The following is a 13,475-nucleotide window of genomic DNA, read 5'->3' as shown; positions in this document are numbered from 1 at the left end:
ACACACACATACACACACACACACACACATATATATATAGGGGAGTTTATTAAGTATTAACTCACACGATCACAAAGTCACATAATAGGCCATCTGCAAGCTGAGGAGCAAGGAGAGCCAGTCCGAGTCCCAAACCTGAAGAACTTGGAGTCTGATGTTCGAGGGCAGGAAGCATCCAGCACAGGAGAAAGATGTAGGCTGGGAGGTTGGCCAGTCTCTCCTTTTCATATTTTTCTGCCTGCTTTATATTCACTGGCAGCTGATTAGATTGTGCCCACCAGTGTAAGGGTGGGTCTGCCTTCCCCAGGCCACTGAGTCAAATGTTCATCTCTTTCGGCAACACCCTCACAGACACACCAAAAATCAGTACTTTGTATCCTTCAATCCAATTAAGTTGACATTCAGTATTAACCATCACAGCAAGAAAAGGTAGAGTCAAACCTTGGTCATCTCCAGCTACCTCAAGCTGCCATACAAATACATTGAGAATCACGTCGTTGGAGGACCTTAGAGGCCATCAGACTCACACAAGGCGTCCCAGTGATTACTTTAATATCCCAAAGCCAGTTGTGCCGGAGAAAGAACCAAATCCTTTGCCTGGGGATTCCCCATCCAGTCTCATCCCGTTTGAAATGCCAGTGAGCGCTGATAGGGTCTTTATTTCTCTGTTCAAAACACATAGAAAGTATCCATTTCCTCAACACTAGGTGTAAACCTAGCAAGAGTATACCTTAATTAGAGAAGTCAGCAGGGGTTTCACAACATTTTATTCTATTTTCAACCCCTGTGAGACTCCAACAACAGTTTTCGGTCCATCACTGACAATCACATTATTTTTACAGAAGAAACAAGTAAGCATAAAGTAGACACAGACTCTCCCAGGCTATTACCTGCCAGTCAGTCATAGACTTTGACACATTAATTCATTCTGCCATTCAACACTACTTATTTGGGGCCTAGAATTGTTCTGGGTGCAGGGAGCACAAAGGAAAGAGGATGCCTGCATACCTGGAACTTTCAGTTGTCAACTGAGGGACATAAGCGACCCATTATGGTGTGGTGGGAGGGCTGCTCTGATGCTGGAGGCGCAGAGCTGGGGACATACATTGCAGACCAGGTTTCAGATGGGCACTCGCTGTGTGACCTGGGGTGAGTAATGAAATTCTTTCTGCCTACGTTCCTTCATCTCTGTAGAAAAGGGGAACTAGCTGGGCACGGTGGCTCACATCTATAATCCCAGCACTTTGGGAGGCTGAAGCAGGTGGATCACCTGAGGTCAGAAGTTCGAGACCAGCCTGGCCAACATGGTGAAACCCCGTCTCTACTAACAATACAAAAATTAGCCAGGCATGGTGGCACGCACCTGTAATCCCAGCTACTTGGAAGGCTGAGGCAGGAGAATCACTTGAACCCGGGAGGTGGAGGTTGCAGTGAGCAGATACCGCACCATTGCACTCCAGCCTGGGCAACAAGAGTGAAACTCTGTCTAAAAAAACAAAGTTGGCGGGAGAGAACTAATGGAATCTGCTATGTAAGGTGATCACAGGACCAAATGATAAAGCTCTTCCCACATTTCTTGCCAATAACACATGATAGTTATGGTTGCTGTTGTTGGTTTTAGATATGTAGAATGAGAGACGTCATGTGAGGAGCTCAGGAAAGAGCACTTGGCTGGAGAGGGTCTAGATCTGCATATCACCAAGATCATGGAATGAACTGAGACCTTGATTTTGCTAAGATCAAGGGAGTATAGAAGAAGAAGAAGTGTAAAATATAAAAATGTAAGGCAAAAGAGGAAAATAAAAATTAAAAAAGCGATAGCAGCCGGGCATGGTGGCTTATGCCTGTAATCCCAGTACTTTAGGAGGCTGAGGCAGGTGGATCACTTGAGATCAGGAGTTTGAGACCAGCCTGGCCAAGATGGCGAAACCCCATGTCTACTAAAAACACAAAAATTAGTTGGGCGTGGTGGTGCGTGCCTGTAGTCCCAGCTACTCAGGAGGCTGAGGCACAAGAATTGCTTGAACCCAGGAGGTGGAGGTTGTAGTGAGCTGAGATCGTGCCACTGCACTCCAGCCCTGGCAACAGAGCAACACTTTTTCTCAAAAAATAAATAAACAAATAAAAATAAAATAAAAAAGAGATAGAAACTAAAGACCTTTAGAGAAGTCCATGGCCTTCAGCCCATATCTAAGGAAACAGATTTGCAGGAGGGGCTTTCAAACTTTTCCACCACCTGACACAGTAATAGTTCTTTCATTGCAGCCCGGTATACACACACCAATATTTAAACAACTAAAATATACTTACATGCTGGATGTGACCTATCAAACTGATTTCATGACCCACTGTGGATAGCAATTCACGGTATGGAAGATGCCAAGCTAGAGGATTACAGTATTTATCAGACATCACTCTGCAAGTTGGTTCCAGAGCCAACAAGTTGGTTAATTTAACATCCCTGCTTGAAGATGGGTGAGAGTCATGCTCCCATTCAATAAGTCTTTATTGAGCACCTACTCTGTGCCAAGTCATTCAGTAAGCCATGATTGGATCATGATGGGCAGCTTACATGCTATGGGAGAAGGAATGGGGGTGGGGAGCTAATCCAGCCCAGGGATCAGAGAAAGGCTTCAGAGGAGCTGACATTGAGACGAGGGATGCGTAGGAGCAGCCAGGGGGAGGCAGGCGGGAGGGAGAATGGGACGGCTGAGGAGGAGGGAAGAATCTGTAGCTCTCAAGGAGACGCCCTGTGTCCGGAATCTAGAATGGAGAAGAAGAGGAGGTGAGGGACCAGATCATGGAGGGCCTCAAAAGAAAAACTAAGGAGACTGGTATTTGGCCAAGGGATGATGGGAAGCTGTGGAGGAGAGACAGGGTCAGAGCCGCATCTTCAGAGGATCCCTCCAGCTGTGAAGCAAAATGGACTCGGGCAACGATAAGGTCAAGAGAGATCAAGTAGTAACAGGGATTCAGCAAACTCCACGAGAAGTAATACCGGTCTGCACTAGGCGGTGGGTCTGGGAAGTGATAGATGGATATAATTGATATATAGGAGACAGAATCAACTGGACAAGGTGATTGATTGAAAATGGAGGAATAGGGGAGAGAGAAGCATCAGAGATAATGCCAAGTCTCGGTGAGAAGAGCCATTAAGAAATGGAACATTGAAGGAGCAGCCTTGTGGAGTGTCAGGGACTAAATGATGAATTCATTTCTGAACACACTGAGATTGAGGCACCTGCCAGCCACCCAATGAGCGCTAGCTGGTGGGCAGTTGACTTTGCCTATTTCAGGCCAAGGAGAGAAGTCTCAGGTAGGAACATTGACCCGGTGTTGGCACTGTCGACAGGAAGAAAGGAATTGAAACTGTAGGAGTAGATGAGAGATCTCCGGAGGAAATGGCTGCCAGCAGTGCACAGTAGGAAATGCATCTTGTCCTGCAGCCCAGTCTACAGACATGTTAGTGCACACAGACTCCTACAACAGACGCATCCCCACTGCATGCATGATGGCGTTTTTCTATTCTGTTTATAAAAATTGTTGGTTGTAATATTCTAAATTGTTTTCATGACACACTAATGTCTTAGGGAATATGTAGAATAGAAGACAGGTGAAAGTCAAGAGCTGAGCTTTCAAGGACTGACACAGACGTTCTGTTTTCTTGTTTTCCTGTTGGATCCACTTACCCACACCCCGCTTCATGTCACAGTAGAAGTGATGTCATGGCAGCATTTCTCAAAATGTCCCATGGAGGACTTTGTAACATGAACCTCAAAAGCAAGGTTCTGTAGGCAAAAACATTTGTTAAGTTCTGTAACGCCACTGTCCCTTTGGAGATTTTTAGCATACATTGACAAAGTCTTTGAGAAATTCTATAGCTAAAAAAAAGAGAGTTTAATTTTGTTTTCTAGAGTCATTTCAATATAAAGAGTTTTTTATACACAGCACCTATTAACATGTGGAAGAAATAGTGTTCCTTAGAGTATACTTTCAGTAACATAGCATTAGCTTGTCCATTTCCAAACTTAGACTGTTTTAGAATGAGTGTTGGTAATCATCAGGGTAGGCACTGGGAAAGGATTGGAAGCAATGGGATTTGTTTTTAGGGAGGTCATAGGGAATTTAAGGACTTAAAGATCAAGAAGGCATCTAATAGGGTTCTATATAAAGATAAGAGACAACTAAAACAATCAGGTAAGAAACCTTTTAATCCAATAATTCTGTTAAATCTTCCAAGATATGTACATCAGATTATATAGGCATCCCTTGGAGCTATTGTGGCTTCGGTTCCAGACCACCACAATGAAGCAAATTCCACATGAAAGCAAGTGACACACATTTTTTGGTTTTCCAATGCATATAAAAGTTATGTTTGGGCTGGGTGTGGTGGCTCACACCTATAAGCCTACCACTTTGGGAGGCTAAGGCAGGAGGATTGCTTGAGCCCAGGAGTTTGAGATCAGCCTGGACATCATGCCAAGACCTCATCCTTACAAAAAATAAAATAACTAGCCAGGTGTGGTGGTAGCATGTCTGTGGTCCCAGCTACCCGAGGCTGAGGTGGGAGGATTGCTTGAGCCCAGGAGGTCAAGGCTGCAGTGAGCCATGTTCACATCACTGTACTCCAACCTGGGCAAAGGAGCAAGACCCTGTCTCAAAAAAAAAAAAAAAAAAGAAAAAGAAAAACAAAGTTATATTTGCTCTATACTATAGTCAATTAAGTGTGCAATATATTATGACTTAAAAAACAGTGTATATACCTTAATTAAAAGATACTCCATTGCTAAAAAATGCTAACGATCATTGAGCTTTCAAAGAGTTGTAATCATTTTGCGGGTACAGGATCTTACTTCTGTATTGATGGCTGCTGACTGATCAGGGCGGTGGTTCCTGAAGGTTGGGCAGGTTGTAGCAATTTCTTAAAATAAGACAGGAATGAAGTTTGCCACATCAGTTGACTCTTCCTTTCATGAAAGATTTTTCTGTAGCATGAGATGCTGTTTGATAGCATTTTACTCACAGTAGGAACTTCTTTCAAAATTGAAATCAATCCTCTCAAACTCTGCTTTTGCTTTATCCACTAAGCTTATGTAATATTCTAAGTCATTTGTTGTCAGTTCAACAATGTTCACAGCATCTTCACCAGGTATAGATTTCATCTCAAACACTTTCTTTGCTCATCCATAAGAAGCAGCTCCTCATCTATTGAAGTTTGATCATGAGATTACAGCAATTCAGTCCCGTCTTCAGGCTCCACTTCTAACTCTAGTTCTCTTGCTGTTTCTACCACATCTGCAGTTACCTTCCCCACTAAAGTCTTGAACCCCTCAAAGTCATCCATGAGGGTTGAAATCAACTTCTTCCAAATGCCTGTTAATGTGGATAGTTTTACCTCCTCCCATGAAGCAGGAATGTTCTTAATGGCATCTAGAATGGTGACTTCTTTCCAGAAGGTTTTCACTATCTTTTGCCCAGATCCATCAGCGGAATCACTGTCTATGGCAGCTATAACCTTATGAAATGTATTTCTTAAATAATAAGACTTGAAAGTAGAAATTACTCCTTGATCCATGGACTGCAGAATGGATGTTGTGTTGGCAGTCATGAAAGCAACATAAATCTCCTTGTACCTCTCCATCAGAGCTCTTGGGTGACCAGGTGCATTGTCAATGAGCAGTAATATTTGAAAGAAATCTTTTTTCTGAGCAGTAGGTCTCAGCAGTGGGCTTAAAATATTTTCAGTAAGCCATGCTGTACACAGATGTGCTATCATCCAGGCTTTGTTGTAACACAGGCAGAGTAGACTCAGCATAATTCTTAAGGGCCTGAGGACTTTCTGAATGGTAAGTGAGCATTGGCGTCAGCTTAAGGTCGCCAGCTGCATTAGCCCCTAACAGGAGAATCAGCCTGTCCTTTGCAACTTTGAAGCCAGACATTGACCTCTCTTTTCTAGCTGTGAAAGTCCTAGATGGCACCTTCTTCCAATAAAAGGCTGTTTTGTCTACCTTGAAAATCTGTTGTACAATGTAGCCACCTTCATTAGTGATCTTAGCTAGATCTTCTGGATAAGTTGCTGCAGCTTCTACATAAGCACTTGCTGCTTTACCTTGTACTTTTATATTTTGGAGACAGATTCTTTCCTCAAACCCCGTGAACCAACCTCTGTTAGCTTCCAGCTTTTCTTCTGCAACTTCCTTACCTCTCCCAGCATTCATGGAATTCAAGAGTGAGAGCCTTGCTCTGGATTAGGCTTTCGCTTAAGGGAATGTTGTGGGTGGTTTGATCTTCTTTCCAGACCACTCAAACTTTCTCCGTATCAGCAATAAGGCTGTTGCACTTTCTTATTATTCTCGTATCCACTGAAGTAACATTTTTAAATTTCCTTTAAGAACTTTCCCTCTACGTGCACAACTTGGCTAAGTGATAGAGGCAGCCTAGCTTTCTCGGCCTAACTCAGCTTGTAGCGAGCCTTCCTCACTAAGCAATGCTGTTGATTTACCATGAGAGAGGTGTGACTGTTCCTTTCACTTGAACAGTTAGAGGCCATTGTAGGGTTATTAACTGGCCCAATTTCAGTATTGTTTTGTTTCAGGTAACAGGGAGGCCTGGAGGCAAGGGAGAAGGGAAACGCCAGCGGGTAGAGCAGTCAGGACACACACATTTATTAAGTTTGCCATCTAATATGGGTGCAGTTTGTGGTGTCCCAAAACAATTAAAATAGTCACATTAAAGATCACCTATCACACATCACCATACCAGATATAATAATAGTGAAAAAGTTTGAAATATTGCGAGAGTTACCAAAATGTGACATAAAGAGACAGAGAGTGAGCATGTGCTTTTGGAAAAATGGTGCCAATAGACTTGCTTGACACAGGGTTGCCACAAACCTTCAATTTGTTAAAAAAAAAAAAAAAAAAAAACAAAAAAAAAACAGAGGCGCGTGCGCAGAGCGAGTGCCTGCAGCCTCCCTGCCGCTTCCGCAACGCTCGAGCCCAGGATTCCCCCGGCTCGCCTGCCCTCCATGGCCGACAAGGAAGCAGCCTTCGACGACACGGTGGGAGAATGAGTGATCAACGAGGAATACAAAATATGGAAAAAGAACACCCCTTTTCTTTATGATTTGGTGATGACCTATGCTCTGGAGTGGCCCAGCCTAACTGCCCAGTGGCTTCCAGATGTAACCAGACCAGAAGGGAAAGATTTCAGCATTCATCGACTTGTCCTGGGGACACACACATCGGATGAACAAAACCATCTTGTTATAGCCAGCGTGCAGCTCCCTAATGATGATGCTCAGTTTGATGCATCACATTACGACAGTGAGAAAGGAGAATTTGGAGGTTTTGGTTCAGTTAGTGGAAAAATTGAAATAGAAATCAAGATCAACCATGAAGGAAAAGTAAACAGGGCCCCGTTATATGCCCCAGAACCCTTGTATCATCGCAACAAAGACTCCTTCCAGTGATGTTCTTGTCTTTGACTATACAAAACATCCTTCTAACCAGATCCTTTTGGAGAGTGCAACCCGAACTTGCGTCTCCGTGGACATCAGAAGGAAGGCTATGGGCTTTCTTGGAACCTAAATCTCAGTGGGCACTTACTTAGTGCTTCAGATGACCACACCATCCGCCTGTGGGACATCAGTGTCGTTCCAAAGGAGGGAAAAGTGGTAGGTGTGAAGACCATCTTTACAGGGCATACAGCAGTAGTAGAAGATGTTCCCTGGCATCTACTCCGTGAGTGTCTGTTTGGGTCAGTGGCTGATCAGAAACTTATGATTTGGGATACTCGTTCAAACAATACTTCCAAACCAAGCCACTCAGTTGACACTCACACTGCTGAAGTGAACTGCCTTTCTTTCAGTCCTTATAGTGAGTTCATTCTTGCCACAGGATCAGCTGACAAGACTGTTGCCTTGTGGGATCTGAGAAATCTGAAACTTAAGTTGCATTCCTTTGAGTCACCTAAGGATGAAATATTCCAGGTTCAGTGGTCACCTCACAATGAGACTATTTTAGCTTCTAGTGGTACTGATTGCAGACTGAATGTCTGATATTTAAGTAAAAATGGAGAGGAACAATCCCCAGAAGATGCAAAAGACTGGCCACCAGAGTTGTTTATTCATGGTGGTCACACTGCCAAGATACCTGATTTCTCCTGGAATCCCAATGAACCTTGGGTGATTTGTTCTGTATCGGAAGACAATATCATGCAAGTGTGGCAAATGGCAGAGAATATTTATAATGATGAAGACCCTGAAGGAAGCATGGATCCAGAAGGACAAGGGTCCTAGATATGTCTTTACTTCTTGTGATTTTAGACTCTCCTTTTTTCTTCTCAACCCTGAGAGTGATTTAACACTGGTTTTGAGACAGACTTTATTCAGCTATCCCTCTATATAATAGGTACCACCGATAATGCTATTAGCCCAAACAGTGGGTGTTTTCTAAATATTAATGGGGGGGCTTGATTCAACAAAGCTACAGACTTACGTTGAAATTTTCTTCAGGAATTTTCTAGTAACCCAGGTCTAAAGTAGCTACAGAAAGGGGAATATTATGTGTGATTATTTTTCTTCTTATGCTATATCCCCAAGTTTTTCAGACTCATTTAAGTAAAGGCTAGAGTGAGTAAGGAATAGAGCCAAATGAGGTAGGTGTCTGAGCCATGAAGTATAAATACTGAAAGATGTCACTTTTATTCAGGAAATAGGGGAGATTCAAGTCATATAGATTCCTACTCGAAAATCTCAACACCTGACTTTCCAGAATGCACATTTTCATACGTAGACCAGTTTCCTCTTGGTTTTTTCAGTTAAGTCAAAACAACACGTTCCTCTTTCCCCATATATTTGTATATTTTTGCTCGTTAGTGTACTCCTTGAGCTGTTTTCATGTTGTTTATTTCCTGTCTGTGAAATGGTGTTTTTTTGGTTGGTGTTTTTTTTTTTTTTTTTTTAAACTTGGGACCACCAAGTTGTAAAGGTGTATGTTTTTACCTGACTGTTATACCACAGGTAGATTGTCAAGTTGAGAAGAGTGAATCAATAAATTGTATTTGTTTTAAAAATTAAATTAATCCTTAATAAGAGTTGCTTTTTTTTAGGAGTTAGTCCTTGACCACTAGTTTGATGCCATCACCATTTTGGGTGACCTGTTTCACCAGCAGGCCTATTACTCTCCATGACTAACTGTGTAAGTGCTTAAAATGGAATAAATTGCTTTTCTGCATTTAAAAAAAAAACACCACATTTGCAATGCACAAGAAAGTGAAGCTCAATAAAACAAGGTCTGAATATGCCTGTACCCAAAAGGCACAGATACAAATTTCTTTGTAAAAATATCACGTCAAAAAGAATTTTTTCAGCTAAGATCTACTCCGACAATTGGGAAGGAAAATATGTTCAAAATAATTTTAACTGTCAAAGGCTCCAAACAGGACACTAATAAGGTGTCACATTGCAAAAGGAATAATTAACCAGCCTCACGGTCTCAGGGCTTACCTTAGGATATTCGCTTTTATATATGTTGGGCTATAATCTGCTTTTTTTTTTTTTTTTTTTGAGACACAGTCTCACTCTGTCACCCAGGATGGAGTGCAGTGGTGTATTCTTGGCTCACTGCAACTTCCACCTCCCAGGTTCAACTGATCCTTGTGCCTCAGCCTCCTGAGTAGCTGGGATTACAGACATGTGCCACCACGCCAACTAATTGTTTTGTATTTTTAGTAGAGACTAAAAATGGGGTTTTGCCATGTTGGCCAGGCTGGTCTCAAACTTCTGGCCTCAAATGATCCACCTGCCTCCGCCTCCCAAAGTGCTGGGATTACAGGCGTGAGCCACCGCACCCAGCTTTTAATCTGCTTTTGCAGCATCCTTTATATAGTTCTCATTTGAAAAGGGTGAAGGTTTGCTGAAGGAGTCCAGAATTTTTTCTTCTTGTTTTTTTACATCCTATCAATCAATTGCACATGATTTGGGGATTATTTTAACTTAAGATGAGTTTAAGAACCACAACGTGTTATTATAGGGATCTCTCTAGTTCAGAATAAAAGCTGCATCTATTTCTTTTCCAAATGCAGAAAATGTTCACTGTTCAAGTAATAAACACCATTGTTTAGTAGGTCACAATTGGATTTTTCCACCATTGTTGAAGATAAATTTTTTCCACTCTCTTTTTGCTGACTACCTTTTCATGGCTGATGGTAATGGCTCCAAGTCAGCAACTAGATTTTGCTTTGCCATTAGCATGCCACCAAGAAAATGGAAAATGTTTCTGTGCACACAAGTGAAGGATCAGCTTCTGAAAAGAGCAGCTGCCTGCAGTGATGTGTGGTGAGTGAGATGCTGTGGGCGGATGCACGTTGGACCAGACGTGCATCCAGGCATTTTTCTGTCACTCAGACAAGTAGTGCCAGGCACACATTGTTTCTGCGTACCACCTCCTCCTACTTCCATTATCTCAGAACACACACAGTACAGCAAAGGAAAACACAAGACCATGCCTTCCAAAGCACCAACGGAATTCCGTTTTCATTGCCTCACCTTGCGCGGAGGCAAATGCCATATATATTTCTTCGAAGGGCAATGCAGCGCTCAGTGCAACCCTAACGTCATTCCAGGAAACAAAACAACTAGTCAGTTCCACATGTTGGTTTACCAATCTCAAGGCCCCATCTGTTCAGGAGCAAGCTTCTTATATGACTTGCAGCAAGCTCTCTCATCTGCTTCTGAAGTTTGTCACCTCTGTGGGAAAATAATTGAACAGTACTGGAAGAAATGATCTGCCTTTGGGAGTCAGCTTTTCACCACAGCACATTTCCAAGTTAGAGCAGTTAGTAAACCTGGGGACATTTATCTTAAGACTGTGATCCAACAGTAAGCAAAAGGATTTTCTGTGGTAGTACAACTATTAGATAATTAGGATTCGAGAGAAGAAAGGAGAGGGAGAGAAGAGGCATTCAATGGAACATCCCCAGAGCCTCTTACACATGCTCCCTGTACTCCCCGAGCTGTCTTTAGCCCACGTTCATGGCCAGGGCCCCTCTCTGCACTTCACCTGCCTCCTTTCTGTGGTCCCCACTATAGCTATGTCATGGATTCACGGTCAGTGCTGGGCACACAGGAAGCTGCAGGGTATAGTTCCAGCATGAGAAATTCAGCTTTTTCCAGGTCTCCTCTGTGGCTAAAATAAGTGTCCTTTGAAAATAGGCTCTGCTGCTCTAGAATAGGCTGGCTTTCCCAGTACACTTCCCAACAATGCCTTATTGCCCAAAGCTGTTAGGACTTCCTGGAGAATAAAGCCATGCAGTTAGTTGCATTGACTCTGTCTACATCCTACGAGGTTTGGTTCTCACCAGTGTAAAGAGATCTTAGTGATATTTCTGTTTATCCCAACAGAAGTTCGCCATCAGATAAGCGTTGGCTTAGCAAACACATTTGCTTTGCAGGCCAGAATGGATCAGTGGGTAACATTACTTCTTCTACTTAGAGAAAAACATTTTTCTCCCAGTGGGCGGTCGCCCCATTCATTGTTCAACAGTCAGCCACACAGAAATGCAGTGATAGCAAGTGAAGACGGAGAGGATTTACTGCCCCACGAGAGAGCAAACAGGGCAGAGAAATGCTCCTGCCAGGGCCTCGCTTACTGCCCCTGCAAGGCCACACAGCTGGCTGGGCCATTAGGTGTCACTTGCAAACTTCCAGGACAAACTCACTTGGGATTGGGTTTCTCCAGGACAAGAGGAGCTGCAGCAGTGAAGGTGAGAACAGCACCATTGAGATTTGCAGCCACCATTCCTGCAAGACTCCCGGCCTGGCTGCTTGTCCTTTGCCTGTTTATTCTGCCTCTTCACCCTGGTGCATCTCCCGTTACTCAGCCTCTTACCACTTACCTTGCTGCTCCGCCAGAGAACTGGCCACCGGGTGTCCGGTGGTCTCACTGCCTCTGATCCCCTGCAGTCCTCACCACACTGCCAGTTTAAGATGGGCACAGCTCCTGGGAATTGGAGAAGTACCCAAGAGCTACTGGGCAAAGCCACCACGGCTGAGGGACATTTAGGGGTTAGGTCTTTGGCTATGACTGAGTGGCAGAGGTGAGTCCTCGCTGGGTCTTCAGCAGCCCAGAGTGTCTCCATGGGCCTCTTTCCAGCCCCAGAACCCTTAGATGTCAGGGTCAAAGCAGACCAAGTCCAAGGCAGCCTGGCTCTGCTGACACATCCCACCCTCCTTAAACTTTGGTAAGAGTGTCCACCTCTCTTTTATTTTAGGCTTTATTGTAACTAAGTGTTGTTTCATTTATATATATAATATATAAATAAATAAATATTTTATATATATATATATATGATGGAGTTTCTCTCTTGTTGCCCAGGCTGGAGTGCGGTGGCGTAATCTCGGCTCACTGCAACCTGCAACTCCCAGGTTCAAGCGATTCTCCTGCCTCAGCCTCCCGAGTAGCTGGGATTACAGGTGTCTGCCACCACATCTGGCTAATTTTTTTGTATTTTTAGTAGAGGCAGAGTTTTACCACGTTGGCCAGGCTGGTCTCGAACTCCTGAACTCAGGTGATCCACCTGTCTCGGCCTCCCAAAGTGCTAGGATTACAGGTGTTGAGCCACCGTGCCCAGCCCTGTTTTATTTTTATTTCACATAACTTCAAGGATGAGTAGTCAGTTCTGAGTAGTGTTTTTAGCTGTGTTCGCGAGGACCCAGCTGCCTCCTCAGCTAGAAACCCCCAAATCGTTCTTTCCTTTCATCGGTGTTCATCAGCCTAGATAGAGCGGTGAAGGAGGTCCATTCCCCACTGTGAGGGAGATTCACCTGGGGAGGAGGGCCACTGGCAGCAGACAAGAAACAGATCTTCTCACATCCAAATAAATGTTGGCTTTCACCCTCCTGTCCCATCATCACCAGTGTGGGTCCCAGATCAAGCACCTCTTCCCTGCCACTCTGGCAAGAGTTGGTTTCCTGACTCTGTTTTTTGCCACTCTAGTCCACTATGCACATTCTTCCCAGATTGTTCTTCATAAATCCTCCTCTCACAAGCTTGCAGCCTTTCCTATCGCAATCATATCCAATCTCAATTCCCCTGCCCAGTATAATGGGACTCAACTCTAGACACCTGACCTAATTTCTCTCCACTCCATGCACGCTTCCTTGAGCCAGCCTCTGTTCCTCTCTGAACCCAGAGCAGGCTGAGCTCTGACACTCCCTGTACCCCCTCAGAGCCCTCCACCCTTGTCCCAGGGGATCCAGGACCCTCACCATCTTCAGCACAGGCAGCTTGCTCTTGCTGATCGAATCAGTACCACCATTTTTGTCCTGTGCCTGTTCCATATTCTCATCATGACCTCCTTGAAGGCAGGGACCAGCTTTTAAACCTCTTGTGTGTGGTCCATGGTTCTTGCCTAGTAGAGTACCAGGCACATAACAGGTACTGAACAAATTCTTCTTAGCCAAGCAATTGCTG

The 13,475-nt window shown here is 43.9% G+C and overlaps 1 protein-coding gene and 1 pseudogene across 2 annotated transcripts in view; both read left to right on the top strand.

The window, feature by feature from the left end:
• The window catches only part of ANKH (ANKH inorganic pyrophosphate transport regulator), a 161,499-nt gene that overhangs the window by 65,197 nt on the left and 82,827 nt on the right, over nt 1-13,475 (top strand). The window lies entirely within an intron of this gene.
• Nucleotides 145-8,926, top strand: LOC134739576 (histone-binding protein RBBP4-like; annotated as a pseudogene).

Source organism: Pongo pygmaeus, chromosome 4 (genome assembly GCF_028885625.2).
Source record: "Pongo pygmaeus isolate AG05252 chromosome 4, NHGRI_mPonPyg2-v2.0_pri, whole genome shotgun sequence".
Classification (NCBI taxonomy): Eukaryota; Metazoa; Chordata; class Mammalia; order Primates; family Hominidae; genus Pongo; species Pongo pygmaeus.
The sequence above is the reverse complement of the archived record's forward strand: the minus strand, read 5'-3'. Positions and strand labels throughout refer to the sequence as shown.